This window comes from Rattus norvegicus, chromosome 1 (assembly GCF_021556685.1).
Source record: "Rattus norvegicus strain SHRSP/BbbUtx chromosome 1, alternate assembly SHRSP_T2T, whole genome shotgun sequence".
Classification (NCBI taxonomy): domain Eukaryota; kingdom Metazoa; phylum Chordata; class Mammalia; order Rodentia; family Muridae; genus Rattus; species Rattus norvegicus.
In genome coordinates, this window is record NC_141534.1 from 173,513,043 (window position 1) to 173,519,552 (window position 6,510).

The 6,510-nt window shown below is 40.9% G+C and overlaps 2 pseudogenes; both read left to right on the forward strand.

Moving 5' to 3' along the window:
• Positions 921-1,894, forward strand: Olr216-ps (olfactory receptor pseudogene 216; annotated as a pseudogene).
• Positions 3,779-5,993, forward strand: Rack1-ps2 (receptor for activated C kinase 1, pseudogene 2; annotated as a pseudogene).
• The last annotated feature ends 517 nt before the right edge of the window (positions 5,994-6,510 follow it).

Consider the following 6,510-nt stretch of genomic DNA (forward strand, 5'->3'; position numbering starts at 1 on the left):
TCTATCTGCTGCCTTTACTTCATACTTGCAAGAGGGAAAGTAAAGACCAAGGCAAAAGGCAACATTAGGCTTCAATTATTGGGCCAAAATACAACAAAAACTACCTGTTTGTAGTCATTTTCATCATTTCTCTAAAACAAATCAGAATCTTGTTTCTGTGAAAGGACTTATGAGTTACAATTCTGTATATTTCCATGTACTCACTGAATACAAATACAGTAAACCAAATATGTTTGTTGTGATCATAAAGGTTTAAGTCTAAATGCAACACTTTCTCACTAGTATAATCTAGTTTCTGACAGTTAATACTCCTCTAAAGACTCGTGGAGAAGGGGGAACTGTGCAATAGAAATAACTAAGGTAAACAAATTTGTCTTCTTTTAATGAGATTCATTATAAGCATATTGGATTATAACATATAGAATAAAAGCTAGGGAGTTTGATTGAAATTCCAACACTCAGAAGGTCTAGGCAAGAGCACTATCAAATGAGGGGAGTCTTGAATATACAGAAATATCCCTGCTAAAATCATACAAACAAATAAAGAAATGTGGAAAATTCCAGTAGCAATTTTTGAAATCACATCTCTTAACCAATATGTATTTGTTAAATACATATTTAAACAAATGTATGAGAAACTAATTGTAATATTTAAGGCATTAGTTAAATGTAATAATATAGGACAAGTATTTCAGAATAACCTTAACTCAAAAGATAATTTAACTTATCTTGCATTTATACAAGTTTAATGTCCTGCTCAGTATTTCATAAAAGGATAACATGATGTTTAGGTATTACTATATACCTATTCTATGCATAAACAGAACTTTTATCTAGATATAATCTAGAACTAGAAATTTGAAAACCAAGAAGCTTAGCTATTTAGTAGGGGGAAATACCATCTTATGAGAGTCATATTGCACATCCTCAGAGGCCTCCAGTTTTACAAAACTAGGCCCATAGTAGCAAAACTAAACTGAGTCAACTGTTTCTGGGCAAGTAAAGAGACCACAACAAATGGAGCCCTGGAACTCCACGTTGAGAAGTGGCTTTATCTTGGTGGGGATTCTGGATGGCAGTGGCCCTCCTGAACTGCTATGTGCTACATCACTACATGTTGGCACTGATCAGCAATGGAATGCTGATCCTGGTCATCACAATGAATGTCAATCTCCATGTTCCCATCTACCTCTTGCTTGGGCAGCTGTCTCTCATGGATCTTCTTACCTTAGTTATTAGTTCCAAAGCTGTCATGGATTTTCTGCTCAAAGACAACACTGTCACCAATGGTGATTTTGCCCTTCCTAGAACTGGCACTGAATAGTGCAGAGGACCTCCTTCTAGCATTCATGGCTTATGACAGGTATGTGGCCATTTGTCATCCATTGAACTACATGGTCTTCATGAGGCCAAGTATCTGCTGGCTTATGGTAGCCACATCATGGATTCCAGCTTCTCTGAGTGCCCTTGGACATACCATCTATACTATGCAGTATCCCTTCTGCAAATCCTGGCAGATCAGACACCTTTTCTGTGAGATCCCTCCACTGTTGAAGCTGACCTGTGCAGACACCTCCAGCTATGAACTTATGGTTTATTTGATGGCTGTGACAATGCTCATTCCTCCTCTTTCTGCCATCCTGGCCTCCTACTCATTAATTCTGTTCACTGTGCTCAAAATATCTTCAAATGTAAGCAGAAAGAAAGCTCTTATTTTCTGCTCTTCCTACCTAACTGTGGTTGGGATGTACTGTGGGCCTCTCAATCATGTACATCCTGCCTAGTTCTACCTCCCTTTAACTTTCCTTCTAGCCCACCACCTGCCAGAGGTAGTGAAAAAGAAATACTATGATAAAGGAGAAATGGACCTGTTCAGAAATGATTCTTTTGATCAAAATCTATCTATATATTGTCAAGAAATCATCAGTTCCATTGACAGGACAGCAATGTAGCTCAACCCACTCACAAACACTTTATGGATATACCAGTAGTCCAGTTCAGTAGTGTTGGGATAGCAGCAGTGGTGGCATGACCTAGCAGGAACAGTTAGGCCTCAGCTGAATCAGCACAAATCAGGAGGATGATCCAGGATTACCAGAAATGACAGAAGTCCTTGGCTGTGCTTCTCTCACCAAGGGAAATATTGGTGAATACTCAAGACCAAGAAGCCTTGTACAGTTATCTCTACCAGCAAGCCCCACTCACAGTCCACTGACTCTTATTTACACTTCCTCCAAACATCATGTGTCCTCCATGAGTCTTACCTCAGTACATGAGTCTGCCTTAGCAAACCTCCTCATGAGCCAGTATCACCTGACACCACTCTGCCAATGCGCCCGAGTCTATGGGAGCCGCAAGAACACACAGAACCTCTTGGGTAAAGTTTGATGTGCTTCTCTCTATAAAGTCATGACAAATAGAGCTCTACTAATCAATGTAAGGTGGACCAGTACATGTGTGTGTGTGTGTGTGTGTGTATGTGTGTGTGTCATTAGCAAAGGATCTTTCATCATGTGTCCTTTTCACATGCTTGCTTTATCAAGGAATACTTTCACCTGTGTCTGCTTCAATAAAACATTCCTTCACAAGTCTGCCTTAGTGAAACATCCTTTCACATATGTCCACTTTAGTAAAACATTCCTTCCCATGTGTGCCCCAGAAAAACACCATCTGGCACAACTGACTTCCCAAAGAACCCAGAAGTTTCCACTTCATTTCCCTCTTCTTAAAGCCTTCCTGTCTTAATTCTTTTATTTCATTATCTCAAAAATATTAAAAGTTTTATTTTTTAACTTTTCAGCATAATTTTCAGAAAGAGACCTTTATGATTTAAAAACAAAGACAAAAAAGCATTGACAGACAAAACTGTGGAACCAATGCCCAGCAATGCTCAGATTAGAGGATCAAGAACACAAGACTATATAGGCCATGGGCTTAGGTAGAAACTAAATACTTCTGTTCTGTTAAAAGAGCATTGCAATAAAATAATTCCAAATGTCATTCTACTACATTCGTAGATCAGTGTCTTGCTTAGCCATCATCTGGGAGATTTTCTTCGGCAGCAGAAGGGAACAAATAGACCCACAACTAGACAAAGTGAAGAGAGTGTGAGGTCTTGGAAAACTCTGTCCTAAATGGGATGTTTCCATTTCCTCTCAGTTCTCAGGAAACTCTGTAGAAGACAAAGTGAAAATATTATAAGAGCCAATGAACATGAAGACATTAGGAAAACAAAACCTTCAGATGAAACAGGACTGACACACATGGAATTCCAGACTGTGTCAGCATGCTCTGGGCCTGCACAGATCTAAGCCAGATGGGGGCCCAGCACTGAGATGAGCAGTACACACAAGTGCCATCCCTACCCAGAAGCTATCTCCAATTGGTAACTTATTGCAGAGCAAAAATTTACTTTTCTCTGATAAAGTTTCACTGGGTCTACGAACCACACTTAGTGGAAGGCTACATGCTGAGTAATTGATGGCCAATATGAAACAGATTTGACTGTATTTTTGGAGTTTGTATCCTAGTTCTTTTATTATTTTATTATCATTTATTATTATTATTATTATTATTATTATTATTACTATATCCTGTTCCTCTCCTTTCATTCCTGCTTTATTTCATTTCTGCTACTTAATTTCCCTATTTGCCATTTAATTCTCCCAAGATGACTTGCTTTATTTCTTGTTAGTTTTGATATTTTTAATTGAAAATTGATTATATATTGAAAAGTGTTAAACTTTTTAAGAAAAGGTACAGGGAAAAAGATTTTAAAATGAAATTCAACCCAGTCACATCGCTGCAAGGTTTGTCTGGCTAAAAAGATAGACAGTTTAGATTCTGTAGCCTCTATTACTAGAAATCCTCACTAGAGTGATCACCCTCATAGATTCCATGTAGGTCCCACTGAACTTAGTTTCCACATCACTGCCACCCCCAATACTCACTGATTCTATCTTTCCCCGCACTTTTTCTCTCTGTTCATTCCACTGACAATCTGGTCCCTCTTGGTCCTTTCTCCACTCACCTCCAGTCCACCTACAAAATCTCTTCTATTTCCCCTCCCCATGGAGGTTCATGCATCCCTCCTCTTTACATAACCTCATTGGGTCTGTAGATTATAGTTTGATTGTCATTTACTTAACAGCTAATATCCTCTTGTGATGGCTATTCCTGATTGTTGACTTAACTACCTCTGGAACAAACTACAATCTAGAAATGGAGGGCACATCTGTGGTCCAGAACTTGAGGCTAGAAGACACAGGCGTCTGACCCAGATCTTAACATGAGATGACTCATGCTTTTGATCTAGATCTTGTGGCATAGTGGCCTTGAAATGCTTAGGCCCAAGCAAGGTAGGACATTCCCAAAAGACTGAGACAAGCAGATCTCTGAGGTCAAGGCCAGCCTGGAACCGAAAAAAATTCCAAATCTAGGCATGGTGGTACATACCTATTGCTGGAGGCCTACATAAAGACAATTGAAAAAGGAAGACTCAGTCTTCTTCACCTACCTGTATAGAACTTGCCAGCACACCCATTGAAACCTACTTCTTCAGGATACCAGCTTATACAGACCACCAGTAACAACTAGCCTCATGGGACTGAACAACTACTAGATTCTTGGACTTCCCACTCACTGTTGTCCATTGTTGGGTTAAGTTGCATTGCAGACTATTAGTCATTACAATAAACTCCCTTACTACATAGAGACATTCCACATGTTGTGACTAGAGAACCCTGACTAATACATCACTTATAAGTGAACACATACTATGTTTGTCTTTCACGATCTGGGTTAGCTCACTCAGGATGATATTTTGTAATTAGATTCTTGATGGTGTCCCATGGAGATCCCTTAAGGACCAAGGCTGATGCTATGTCAGAGTTACTCTCTGAAATATGAACTGTGGGGACCCCATTGTCAAGAACACCATCCACACAGCACATTGATTGTAGAGAGGCTGAGTTGTTGCTTACACAGAGACTTTATCCTTTAATTCTAGTCTCTTTGACATGGGACGGTTATTTGCAGATTAAAGAAAAAGAAACCTGGATGTCCACGAAGCCACAAAACCCTTGACTTACAATCAATCCTGCCTGCAAGATAAGCTGTAGCAGTGTTGGGCCAATCAATGTTTAGTTTAACCTGAGGCCCATACCCTAAGAGGAAGCCCATGTTCTACACTGACTGAATATCCCAGAACTGGAAACTGGATAGCCAAGAGACCTACAGTAGAGCCAAACATAACAGGCAAACACACCACAGGGTCACATGGGACTTAGCTTCCTGAGTTATCAGGTGCCAGCATTGTTGCTTCTGTGACACTCACAACAGCTACAGTCATGACCAAGCATATAACCCTTTGTGAGACTCTCAAAGGCCAATAGAGCTGGATAACACAGATCACAACCACCACTGGCAGATTGTCTCTGGATTCTGAGACAATACCATAGTGTTATGGAATACTCTAGATGTCTGCAAGTATATTGTCCAGGATGAGAGTCATTCAGAATGGGTGGCTGTATATACTTCTACACAAACAGCAGCAATCCTATCATTGTCTCTGGTGGATTGACAAGCTGGTCAAGGTATGGAATTTGGCTAATTGCAAATTGAAGACCAACTACATTGGCTAAACTGACAATTTGATCACAGTCAGGTTCATCTAACGGTCTCTTCAAATATATCCCTCTGTGCTTTTGGAGGCAAGGATGACCAGACTATGCTGTGGGAACTCAATGAAGGCAAACACCTTTACACACTAGACATTATTGATACCTTGTGCTTCTGTCCCAGCTGCTACTGACTCTTGCTGCCACTGACCCCAGTTTCAAGCTCTGAGACTCAGGGGTAAGATCATTGTAGATGAACGGAAGCAAGAAATTAACCAGCAACAGTAGCAAGGCAGAAAAACCCCAGTCTACCTCTCTGACGTAGTCGGCTGATAGCCAACTCTGTTTGCCGGCTATACAGGCAATTTGGTGTGAATATGGTGACTACTGGTATTCATGATAAGTTTATGACAGTTTTAAAAATAAAACTGACTTTTTGAAAACAAATCAATAAAATGATTCCTAATGATGTTTTGCAATATTCATAGATAGGTACCTTGTCCAGGCCTCCTTGCAGGGGATTCCCACAGCAGGTGGGAGTGAGTACAGAGACCCATCAGCTAGGCAGTAATGTGGAGAGATTCTAAATCAGAGGTCTCCATCAGGTCTCTCCCCTTGAAGCTCAGGGAACTCCTCAAAAGAGGGGAAGGAGAGTTCTCTGCACCCAAATCCCGTGGGAGGGAGAGCTAAACCTTCAGAGAGGCAGACAAGCCTGGGAAACCAGAAGGGACTGCTCTCTGTACATACATCTCGGAAGCCAGAGGAAAACACCAAAGGCCATCTGGAACCCTGGTGCACTGAAGCTCCCGGAAGGGGTGGCACAGGTCTTCCTGGTTGCTGCCGCCGCAGAGAGCCCGTGGGCAGCACCCCGCGAGCAAACTTGAGCCTCGGG